This window comes from Lotus japonicus, chromosome 6 (genome assembly GCF_012489685.1).
Source record: "Lotus japonicus ecotype B-129 chromosome 6, LjGifu_v1.2".
In the NCBI taxonomy this organism is placed as follows: domain Eukaryota; kingdom Viridiplantae; phylum Streptophyta; class Magnoliopsida; order Fabales; family Fabaceae; genus Lotus; species Lotus japonicus.
The window spans coordinates 59,230,989-59,243,926 of NC_080046.1; the positions used below are offsets into that span (position 1 = coordinate 59,230,989).

Genomic DNA, 12,938 nt, shown 5'->3' on the forward strand with positions numbered 1-12,938 from the left:
AATTTTGTTTTACCTTGTATCAGATTTGGTCTTTGTCAATTGACTTAATTACATCTTGTTCTTTAATATACTCCCTGAGTCTGATTATCTCATTATTCTCTGTTAGATAACAACTTAATAGAAGTTCCAGGTTGTACTTTATAGTTGAATGATTTTTTTTTCTATCGTAGTAGGAGCATTGAATGTTAGAATGTTGCAACTTGCAAATATAGGTTGAGCTTTTGTGCATTAGAGAGAGGATCGGTGGGTTTCAATTGACGTTGGTAATTCTGGTAAGCATCAATGTTTAAAGTTACTATTCTCCTTTAAACGCTTTTCGCCACGGTTCCGCGCGCCCTTTTGCCACGGTTTAACCGTGACGATAGCGTGAGTGTAGAGTATAAAGGAAAAGTGCATGTTTTTTACTCCGGGGATAGGAACCATTCCCAAATGAAGGACATATACAGAATGGTAGCTGAATTGGAAAATTCTGTGATGAAGATTCATCGCCCAGATGAGAAGTATCAAGTGAGGAGTGAAGAACTCTTAAATGGTAATGGGGTGCACAGTGAGAGATTGGCAATTGCTTTTGCTCTCTTGAACACTGGCCTGGAACAGAGATTACTATCATGAAAAACCTGAGAGTGTGTGTGGATTGTCATATATTTATGAAGTTGGTAAGTAAGATTGTCAATCGCCACTTTATTATCAGAGATGCCACTCGATTTCACCATTTTAGAGATGGAGTCTGTTCTTGCAATGACTACTGTTGAAACCATGCAGCTATGTTTCTGAAACTTTGGACATTGATAGAGTACAATGATGTCTGACCCTACCCTACCCACCTAGTTGATTGTAACTGTTGGTGAGTGTAGAGGCCTTCATCCATGTTGGCAAATTCTTGAAAATATGGATGGCACAGTTCTGTAGAGAAAAATCATTGAATGCTCTCAGCTTGGGAAAGGAAGAGTGGCAACCATAACACAGAAGAGTAATTTTTCAAAAGATCTTACTATAAGCCAGATGACTAAATTATTGAATAAATTAGCACCACTGGTTTTAAAATGCTGAAAGTAAAGCTGTGAGCAAAACTTCGATTTTATTAAAGAATCACTAATCAACACACTAACAGTTTGCTCAAGCCACCAATGCTCTATCATTTCCAGAAATAGACTCATCTTCAACAAATGGGATTGTTTTTCGCAGGGTAACACTTATTGGAATGCTCCCTTGGCCTGCACATCACAAACATGAGGCTCAGCAACTAGCAAACCCATAACACTAGTTCAACCACAAATGAGCACAACTAGAAATGTGGATGCATCTAAGCACGTCAGAAAATAGTTTAACATGGGGCCACAAGCAGTGATGCGATATACTCCTTATAAAGAAAAATATAAGTTTCGCTACCTGCACTGATAATGTCCTGTTCTACGCAAACGGCAGCATAATGAGAACTAGCCAGGTCCAGAAGCACGAACTGCCAATTGCTTGAAAGATTCTTCATGTTATCATCAGAAGGCTCAACAGTAATTTCAGGTGCCTGTTAGAAAAGTGGAATGCTAAAGACAAAGGAAACCAATAATTCACATGCCAACATTTAATGTGCTACTAGTCTACTACTGAAGCAAGGATTCCTAACACTATACTGCAATTCCTGCCTGAATATTAGCCAATATTGAGGCATACCTTAGAAATCGCATGAGGCAGCAAATGGATGCCTCCTTTTATATGGTCTCTTAATCGAACAGTAAAAGTCTTAAAAGGTGAAGCTGAGAAGCCCTTCCCTAGTGCTTTTACATATGCCTCCTATAAATGGGAAAATTTCATTGTAAGTGACAGCTGCAGAACATCAAAAGATTTGGGTTTTCAACCTATGCTCACTCACTACATTATCATATTTAACTGCTCACTTGAATAATTTGCACAAGAATAAGGAAATCGTAAATAAATCAAGATTTAAAAGGGTGTTTTAGCCTTTTAAGTAACTGCTAGGAGAGAATAGAGATTACTTTTCTTGGAGCCAAAAAGGAACAAAGCATCTAGACACCTTAGAAAAGTAATTTGAAAATTACATCTTAACCATTTAGCTCAATGAAAAGAAATACTTAAATACTCTCGCGATAATAGTTCCAATAGTGACATTGTTTCTCACCTGACTCTTAACCAAGTAGTAAAAGTGAAAGCAAACAGCAATAGAAACATTTAATAAACTTACTAACCTTCAGAGTCCATAATTTGATAAACTCCTGACGCTGAAGCTCAGGGTCTGCAATGTGAGCAAGCATTTCAATTTCATGGGGAGAAAAGTATCATCGTGAGATGGCTAAAATATCATTCTTTAATCTTCTTTGCTTCTCTTCCACGTCAATTCCAATCTACAATATCAATAGCAAGTTAAATCAGTTCAAAGATAATGGTGTTCAGCAAGAAAAATGATAATAAGAAGAAAGAAAAAGTAATAACACTAGAAGGTAAATATAGTGACCCATCTGCAAATAAAATAAATAAATAACATGAGTTTAACAGAATACTAAGTACGTACAGGTGAACCCATAGTTACTCCACAAGCTATCAAAGATGACGTGTGAGAGATATTAAAATGCAGTGGTGGTAGGCTCCAATCATCAGCATATTGCAAGTCCACCTGTTCAATGTGCAACAACATATTTTGAGCGTTCACAAGAAACTTAATGAACAATTTAATTCAATTAAGTAAGAATGAAGTGCAATCGTATAAAAGTTAGAGGTAATAAATTAACAAAACAAAAACAAACCTCTGGCTTGCCATAATTGTTCTTCCTAAACTTCAACAATTTTGGATCAATCTGACAATCTAGCAATAAACAAAATTGTTTAGATATATGACCACTGTCATGATATAGAAAGACCAAAACTAAATGATGCACAACAGTAACAATATACGGATTACAAATAAACCATGGCAGATAGAGTTCTTTCCATGTCAAGGTCCAAATATGACAACTATGAGAGAACTAATCTAATAGTGTTAACAGTAAAACTTACATCTTGCTATTGTAGTGCGAACCAATGCACGAGTCAGGAGTGCACTTTTCTGTAGCTGTTCCCCATCCATACGAAGTACATTTTCTTTCTCACAAGGTGATAGAATTTCAAAATACCGGTCCAATAGGTTTTTGCTCTTTACCTCATGAGGCAAAACATACCATAAATGTACTTCCCTACATCCAAACATAAAAGGCAGTCAACACCTAATGTATCAAGTAACATTCTGGAAGATACACATGAAGCATAAGATTCTACTTAAAAACAGAAATAGCACCCGCAATGCCATCATTTTTATTTAAAATCCTAACTGTATATATATATAAACATGATCAATAGTACACAACACAGTGATACAGTTAAACGCTCAGCTCAAAATAGTGTTATACTTTTGTGTTGGAAGTTGCACAGGAGGCAAAGAGGATATTGGAGTGACAAGATTCCTCCCATAGCAATATATGTTCGATATCATTAGTTCCTCAGCAAAGGAACATCCTGGGAAACATTGAACTACTGGGTGCGGTGAATGGTCACTTTGGTCCCTAAAGTTGTAGGTGTCGGGCATATTAGTCCCTATTCTAAGGAAATGTCGCCCGTAGTCCTTGAAGTTGGCAAACGTCGATCACGTTGGTCCCTGCCTCTGCTCCCGTTAGTGAACGTTAACGGAGACGATGATTTGGCACGTTACGTGTGCATCTCTCCTAGCCACGTGGATTGGAACATTGGGGGAAACATTGAAACTTCAATTTAGTCCTTTTTTTTCCTTCTTCTTCGTTCCCTTTTCTTTTTCCTGCAGAACAAAACCAACATCACCCACATTCCCTTCTCCCTTTCAATGAGCAGCACCTCATAATCCTCACCATAATTCCTTCTTCATCCTTAACAACAAAAGACCATCATCCTCACCTCCTCAACGTTGCAGCAGCCACGCATACTCCCTCTCACCACCATCATTTTCTTCTACTTCCATCCACAACGCACCAGCCATCACCACCGTGACGCCTCTTCCTTGTCCAGTCCAGAGCCGCGAGCACCACCACCTTCAGGAGCGGCGAGAAGCTACATAGAACAGAGGAGAAACAAAACCCTAGCCGCCACCGGTGTCTTCTCCGGCGAGCTTCGTTCTGAAAATCAAGGGCAATTTCTTGAAGCTTTCGACCTCCTCTTCTCAAATCCGAGGCCAAACCACTGCTAAGAGGTGTTTCCTCTTGTCAATTTTGGATCTAATAGTCTAGGGTTTTTATGTTTTCTGATTTGGGTAAAAAGAATTTAATGGAGTTAAATTGATACTGATTTTTCTTTCTTGAATATGGTTGGTTTTATTCCAATTTGTTTTCTGATTCTGGGTAGGTGTGGGATTTATTGATTGGGTTTTCTGGAGTAGGAAGTTTTGATCTTGATTTTGGAGGTGAATGTATTGGGTTTGCTAGGCTTCCCAAACAAAATTGCATATACACTAGCATCCAGTTCCCTTTGCATATACACTAGCATCCATCATAACAAAATTGATGTTTCAATGTTCTAGGGTTCTAGGGTTCTTGTTCTTATAAGGAAGAAAGGGACTAAATTGATGTTTCAATGTTTCCCCCAACGTTCAGATCCACGTGGCAACGCCATTAGGGCACTTAACGTGCCAAATCATTATCTCTGTTAATGTTCACTAACGGGAAAACGGCCAAGGACCAACGTGGTCGACGTTTGCAAACATTAGGGACTACGGGAGACATTTCTGAAGAATAGGGACTAATATGCCCGACACCTACAACTTTAGGGACCAAAATGACCATTCACCCTTGAACTACTAGTGAGATGACAGAATGAACACATAAAAGTAAAGAAAAAAAGTAATTGATTAAAAAACATTTTCAAGTAGATAGATGTGTTACTCAATTTGCATTGCACAGAATGTAGATAGCAATTGGCAATTGAACCAGAAATCAATAATAAATAAATATATGCAAAAATATTAAAAGTAGAGCTTTCAAAGAACACATACATTACTAGGACCATCCGGAGGCATTAACCAAATAAATTCACCATCCAACTTCATAATAAAACAAATTTCAACCAACCAACCATAATAATAATAATAAAGGGTAATATTATTTAGTGCATCCCATAAAGCATACAATCTATATATATATGTAAAGCTCACTTGAGCTATAAGTATTAAATACATTAAACAATGAAGTTAAACAAATTAAATTTCTATTTAACATTCAAAATAATGTAACTTTTGAAACATGTCAATCTTTTTATTTTTTGACTTTACACATGCCAATATAATGTAACCTTTGAATTAAATTATGTAATAATTTTTTATTAAATAAATTAAATATAAAGATTAATTTAGCTAACTATACTAAATAATAAAATTATAAACTAAATTTTGAATTTTATTTTACATTACTCATTTATTATTTCTTAATTTCAAGGAAAAAATCATCAACTATAAAAAAACTACATTAAATCATATGGGAGTACTATATATTAAATAGTAAAAATATAAAATATATTAAATAATAAAAAACTCCAGTTTTTATTAATTGTATTAACTATTAATTATAAATTTCAGTTACTTATAAAAAAATATTTATAAGTATTAATTAAAAAATGTTAGAATATAAATTATCAATCATAAATTGAAGGGGAGAAAGTTAAAATAAAACTAAGTAATATCTTGATACACAAAAAATATTGAGAATTAAAATTAATTATAATAAAATAATATTTATTAAAAAATAATTAAGAAAATGTTGTCTTTAAATAAAAAAGTGGTGCTCTATAGGTATTTACCATTAACTATAATATGTGTGTATTCGTTGAAAAAAATCTTTAAATATAATATTTGGTCTATTATATATTAGTAGAAATTACTTGAAAAAGAATAACGGAGTAAAATAACTATGACCAAAGTTGAATAAGTTTAAATTTAGTAAATAATTCTTTACACTAATAAAATCATTTCTTATTATAATTTTAAAAGTTAAAATTAATTTATTGTGGATATAATGTGTAAAAAATATGTCATTATAACTTATTTAAGATATTAAAATTTATTACTTGATTTCATATATTTCAAATTCACATAATGATTTTCTATATTTTTTCAATGAATAAAATTTTAAGTCTACTTCAGTGCTAATTATTTAATATCAATTACTACAGAGAAATGCATGCGTATTTAATAACAAAGTTGTTTGTGTTGAACATATATGAGACTATTGCTTAGTTTGTGTGTTTGGTGGGTCAAGGTGAAGTGGAATGATTGTCCATATGACTTGGAACAGTTTGCTAGAGACTTTGAGTGTATCGAGTGGCCACGAAAACAAAAGATGCCACGAACAGTGTATTGGGAGCAACCGCCAGCCACTATTTTGAAGTTTAATGTGGATGAGGCGTCGAAAGGGAACCCAATTGTAAGTGGTATTAGCGGGGTTTTGTGGGATCAAGGAGGAGTTGTTAGGTTACTTTGCAAAAGGAACTAGAATGTTGTGAGCTTTAGATGAAGGTTCAAGTAGTGTTACATGCTTTGTTATTTTTCCAGCAATTTAAATTTTCAAATGTGGTGGTTGAGAGTGATTCCTCCTTAGTGGTTGGGTGAGTGTCTAGGGGAGATAGGAGGTCATGAAAATTAAAAAAAATGTATTTAATCATATAGAGCATCTGATGTTTGTAATTCAGTGTGTTGGTGTGGTGCATGTATTGCTCGAGGGAAACACTGTGACAAACTTTTTGGTAAATCAAGGGTGTGGTAGAGAACAACAGATAGGGTTTGTTGTGATCCAATGTAATTATCTAAATGAGAATATTGTTCTCATTTTTATTGCGTTTCAATATTTTTTTTAAATATCAATTATTAATTTGAGTAATACTCTAATTATTTAGATCTAGAGAACTATAATTCTATTCAATGAAATGTCTCACCTCTATTATTATTTAATTTATTATATTTTATAATTAAACATATTTTATTTTTATATTTATTAAAACTATAATAATTATATATAATTTTAAAAATATTATAAATCAACCCATGCAACGCACGGGTATTATTTCTAGTATAACTGGAAAGCTTACTCTAACATTTTAAGGTTGAGAAAAATAGCATGTGTAAAGTGCAAACAGAGGACGCAGAAAAACGAACAAATTGCAGAGAGGTATTGAGTGAGATTAGGTTTCTGAATTTGGGGGATGAAATATGGACTTGGGCCATAAAAATTCAGCAGCACATTGACATGTTTGGTTAAAAATCTTATTTGTTAGTATTATTATTAAACTATTATTTTTTTTGGTCGAATTTATTAAACTATGTTGAACTATGACACTATCACTAAACATACTGGGCTAAGAGGCCCAAAATATTCACACACATATACACCCAAAAAAAATAAAAAACATGATCCAATTCACCACACAGAAAATGCGAGATTGTGAGATTCACATGCATTCACTAATACGGGCTACACACAATCTTTGTTTAGAAACAAAAACTTTTTGTTTCTAATAAGTCTTTTGGCTTAAATGCATTTGGTGCCCCTGATGTTTCATGGGAGTGTAAATGATACCCCTCTTCTAATTTTGTCAATGTTTGTACCCTCCATGAAACAAAACAGTGTAGCGTTTGCCCTTCTGTCAGTTCAACGTTAGTTTACTAACGGAGGGGCTGACGTGGAATTTTATTAAAATGTGATATAGATTTTCTCTGTTTTTTAATTCAAAATCAGATTACTTATATTTAAAATTATATATTAATTAAAAAAAACCTTAACTTTTTTTTCTGAATCATTAATCTTCATCCCCTTCACCATATCATCTTCTTCTTCATGTTCTTCATAGCCGCCACCCCAACCACGTCACGCCGCCATCCATTGCTCTGATTCTTCTGGATGTAGCCAGTTTGGTCGCCCTCCATCACCATCAAGCCCCCTTAATCACCATCCTCTTTCTCTGCCCTTCGATCTCCTCTCGGTTGTCTCACAATTTCGATTCACAGATCTGGTTGCAGGCGGGGGTAGGTTGGGGCGGTGCCGATTGAAGGTGGGGGTGGTTCCGATTGCAGGTGGAGTTGGGGTGGTTCCGATTGCAGGTGGGGAGTCACGGGTTTCAGTTGTGGTGGTGGGTGGGTTTGTGCTTTGTGAATTTGTCAGATCTCATTTGAATCTTGCTTAGATTTATGGTGATTTTGCTTTCATTCATAAATGTGTTTGATCCCAAAGTTTCATCTTTTACTTGATTTTCCTTAGTTGCTTATGAATGATTGAGATTGTGAATAAGGAATTAGGGTGTAGAAAAAGAAATGCATTGGTGAAGCTTGTTTTGCTTCAATTTGTTGAAGTCGTTGCTTGTGTTGTTAACAGGAAAAAAAGAAAATTTTAATTTTTAGTTGTTGTTTTATCTGAATCATGCTTGTCCCCTCCTCTTCCTTCTTCCTCTCCTGCAAGTTCTGGTTTCGGGTCATGCTCTGCTTCCCTTCCCTTGCGATTTTTAGTGTTCTGGTTTATTTTGTTCTGGAAATTGAGTTGGAGGAAGAAGATGATGGGTGTTGACCTTCCCCTGGTTTTGTAATAGTTTTTTTTTGCAAATAGGAAAAGCAAAATAAAATTCCACGTCAGCCCCTCCGTTAGTAAACTAACGTTGAACTGACAGAAGGGCAAACGCTACACTGTTTTGTTTCATGGAGGGTACAAACGTTGACAAAATTAGAAGAGGGGTATCATTTGCACTCCCATGAAACATCAGGGGCACCAAATGCATTTAAGCCAAGTCTTTTTTACTTTAAAAAAACTACGATAAGACTTTTTACTTTTACAAATATTTTCTTTATATACGATCTACGGTTAAATATTTTCTTCTAAGTATACTAGTGTTTTTTTTCCCGTGCGTTGCACGGAGAATATGTCTATTGTATTTGATATATCAATTAATCATGAATGTGATTATGCGTTTGAATTTATTATGTTGCGGGACGAAGAGGTTGATGGTGGGGAGAAGGATTCTGAAACAAAACATACCATTGGGATACCTTAAAGATGCTCACCATGTCTCTGAAATCAAAAGTAACCCAAAGAATCAAAACATGAATTTTTCACTTCAATCCACAACACCAATTTTGTTTTAAAAAAAGATGGACCTTGTCAAGGGGAAAAGTACAATAAAAATATTTCAAACAGTTCTACTTATGCTTAAATAATCTGACTTGATTAATTAACATAGTAAAAGAAGCTTAATACAGAGATTAGTCCACATGAAACAGAAAAAGACATAAGAATAAGATAGAAGAGAAAATGCACCAAAATCACCGTAATATAGTAGTGTTACATCCAAAATCTTTGGTTGTAACACTACTATATGTCGTCAAGGGGTTTGTTAGAAGGACACAAAATTTATTTATAACAAATGAAATAATATGGTGATTATATGTATATTTAAATAGAATTTTATGAGTTGATTACCTGAAGCATTCTTCCAACGTTACTACCACCATAGATTCTGTGAACTGTCAAATATCTTTGAGGATCACTGGGAGGGAAGTAAGGAGAGAAATGCAATCTTAAGGGCACTTTCTTCTCTAGTTCTTGCAAGCTGCACAGCGACCTGATATCATGGTCCAAATAAATAATCCTCAAAAAATTGAAAACAGATCCAATAAGTGAATATTCTGCACCCCAGAAAATTTTCTTTTCCTCAATCCTTTTACTTTTCATTAAGAAGAGAAAAGCAGAAATTCTTTGAAGCATATGACGTCTTACAATTAGTTGAAGAACAAAATCAATTCATGAAGAAGATTGAAACAGAAACCCAAAATGAAGTCTTGAAGAACAAAAAATCTTCCTTCACCAATTTGAAAGGACAATGGTGAAAGAATTGTATCTAGTGTATTTGTGAATCTTGGGGTGGAACCCTTGTGAAACAAAAAATTAAAGGCACATTTCAGTCAAGAGAAAAAAAAATGGTGTAATGCCCCGCATGTGCACACCCCAACAAATTATCTATATATGTGAGAAAAAAACAAAATAATTCTCCCACCCAAAATAATTGTGGTTACTTCACCAATGAACTTATACTAACAATCAACTTAAATTGAACTTAAGAAAATATATAGAGCAAAGTAAGATAAGTCACCCAATTGGCATACTAAAACATGATTATATGCAAAACTGATGAGTTTGAGGAAAACATGAACCAACCTTAAGAATGAGCTAAACATACTCATGAAGATTAAATATGAGCTCTTCATATGCTTTCATCAATTTGACTGACCTGTGCATCATTAAAAAAAAAATTAGTAAGTTGTGCATCATTCACATACAATGCAAATAGTATGCTTATACACACAGCCAAACATGATGAATAAAAATGAGCAAAAATTGAGAAATGAATATAAATTCAGGCTATCCTAAGTTTCGTGAATTTCTACAAATTATACCAAAATCTGGTTTAGAATGACTTCACACGCATGGATTTCTACAAACTATCCCAAAATCTGGTTTAAAAAAACACGAAAGCGGAAAGAGAACAATAGAAAAAACATTACATCAGAATCAAAACATTACGTATTCAATAATAATTCGTTAAAGGGTCCCTTGCATATGCAAAAATTTGTAAGCTTTTGGATCGAAACACACAAAATATGTGAAATTTAAGAATTCAGGATTAAATTACAAACAAAGGATAAACTGAAATGACACAAACCATCAATCACAAAATGATAAACTCCACTTCACGTAACATCATCTTATGACATACGCCTGTCCTGATCGCGACATGTGGCAGAGGTATAAATAACAACTATCAAATCTCTGCGTGTCCATGGTAGCTTTGTGGACCCTCAGCACCAAATCAACTCCCTTTTCATAGAATTAACATCAAGGAAAAAATAATAAGATAAAATAAAGAAATAAACAACCTAAATCCTAATCAAATCTAAACTTTAAAAATGTACTAAATAAAGATAGATAAAAACTACCAAAATCTAGCAAATCACAATAAAAACTCATAAAATCCAGAATTAAATAAAAATAAGAAATTTCAATAAAAATACATTTATACTCTAAAAATAACTCTAAAATAAAATAAAATATTTCATGAAATTAAAATTAAATAAATAATAAATAAAGATAGATAAAAACTACTAAAATCTAGCAAATCATGATAAAAACTCATAAAATCCTGCATTAATTAAAAATTCAAAAATTCAATAAAGACTAATTATTATACTCTATAAATAAATGTAAAATAAAATAAAATATTTCCCGCAAGTAGAATTAAATAAATAATAAGATAAAATTAAGAAATAAACAACCTAAATTCTAATCAAATCTAAAATTTAAAAAGGTACTAAATAAAAATAGATAAAAACTACCAAATCTAGCAAATCACAATAAAAACTCATAAAATCCCGAATTAATTAAAAATCTGAAAATCCAAGAAAAATTAATTAATATACTCTAAAAATAAATCTAAAATAAAATAAAATATTTCCTGAAACTAAAATTAAATAAATAATAAGATAAATAAAGATAAAATTAAGAAATAAACAACTTAACTCCCAATCAAATCTAATATTAAAAAAGGTACTAAATAAAGATAGATAAAAACTAACAAAATCTAGCAAATCACAATAAAAACTTATAAAATCCCGAATTAATAAAAAATTCGAAATTTTAATAAAAATTAATTAATATATTCTAATAATAAATTTAAAATAAATTAAAAGACCAAATCTTATCTTTTAAAATAATATCAATCAATTATTTTAAAATATATAAAATTAAAACAAATATCAATTGAAAATTATATCTTCTAAAATAATATGAATCAATTAGTTTAGAATATATAAAATTAAAACATATATCAATTGAAAATTATACCCTTTAACAAATTGACACGTGGAATAATTTTTATGAGAATTAATCTGGTGCTGACACGTCACTAAGAATTAATCTGGTGCTGACACGTCACTATGGAAGTTGTTCTTTTCTAATATATATTGATTTATCATGCATTTATTAAAATTTTAATAATCATTAGTAATTAATTTTCTTTAACACTACTCAATATATTAATTAAGAGTAAATGTTTGAAAGCACGTTTGGTCCCCCACCTTATTTTTTTAGTTCTTTTTGTTTTTTTTCCTCTTTGTATTGGGTTGAAGTACCCCTTGTACTTTATTTCAATATAATTCATTTGACTTATAAAAAAAACCTTTGTGCAGTTTTGGTCATAAAACTTTGAAAATTGCATTCTTAGACCCACACATTTACCTTCGTTAGCACTTTTAAAAGCTAATAATTAGTGAATCAATTAGGAAAATTGTTGACCCGTGCGTTTAATAGGGGAAAACTTAGATACAGTGCCTTAGGTGCTGTTTTTACTGTTGACCACTTAAAATATAACATTTGTATTATTAATCCAAGTCATTAATATTAAAACATTAAAGAATCTCACACCGTTATCTCTCTGTTACTGTTCTGTTATCAACACTTGAAGATCTGGAACAGTGCCAACGACACCCATGGAAAAGGGGGTTCGATGAAGAGGGCTTAATGAAATCATAACAGGATTCAAGAAATTGATAAGAACAATGACAAAAGATTTTGATAAAATGTAGAGTTAGAATCAAAATTGGCCATAAGCAATCAACAAGTCTTCAACAACTGAAAAACACCCACGGATGGAAAGCTTGATATATCCAAGCTTGATTCTTCTCCTTCTCTTTCTCGCTTCATCAAAATTTTCCAATGTTCGTTTCTGATTCTTCCCCTTCTCTTTCTCTTCATCTCGTGATTTCTACAACAGTACTAAAGTAGTGCGAGGCGAGGATTGATGTCTATAGCAGAGATTCGTTTTCCTTCAATGGAAAGCTATGATGGAGGTTCTCGGACGCCATTGATGGAGGTTCTGGGAAGTGGGTTCTCTCTGGGAGTGGT

At 32.8% G+C, this 12,938-nt stretch overlaps 1 pseudogene; it reads right to left on the reverse strand.

Moving 5' to 3' along the window:
• Positions 1 to 866: 866 nt before the first annotated feature.
• LOC130723840 (uncharacterized) lies at positions 867 to 7,185 on the reverse strand (annotated as a pseudogene).
• Between the last annotated feature and the right edge of the window lie 5,753 nt (positions 7,186 to 12,938).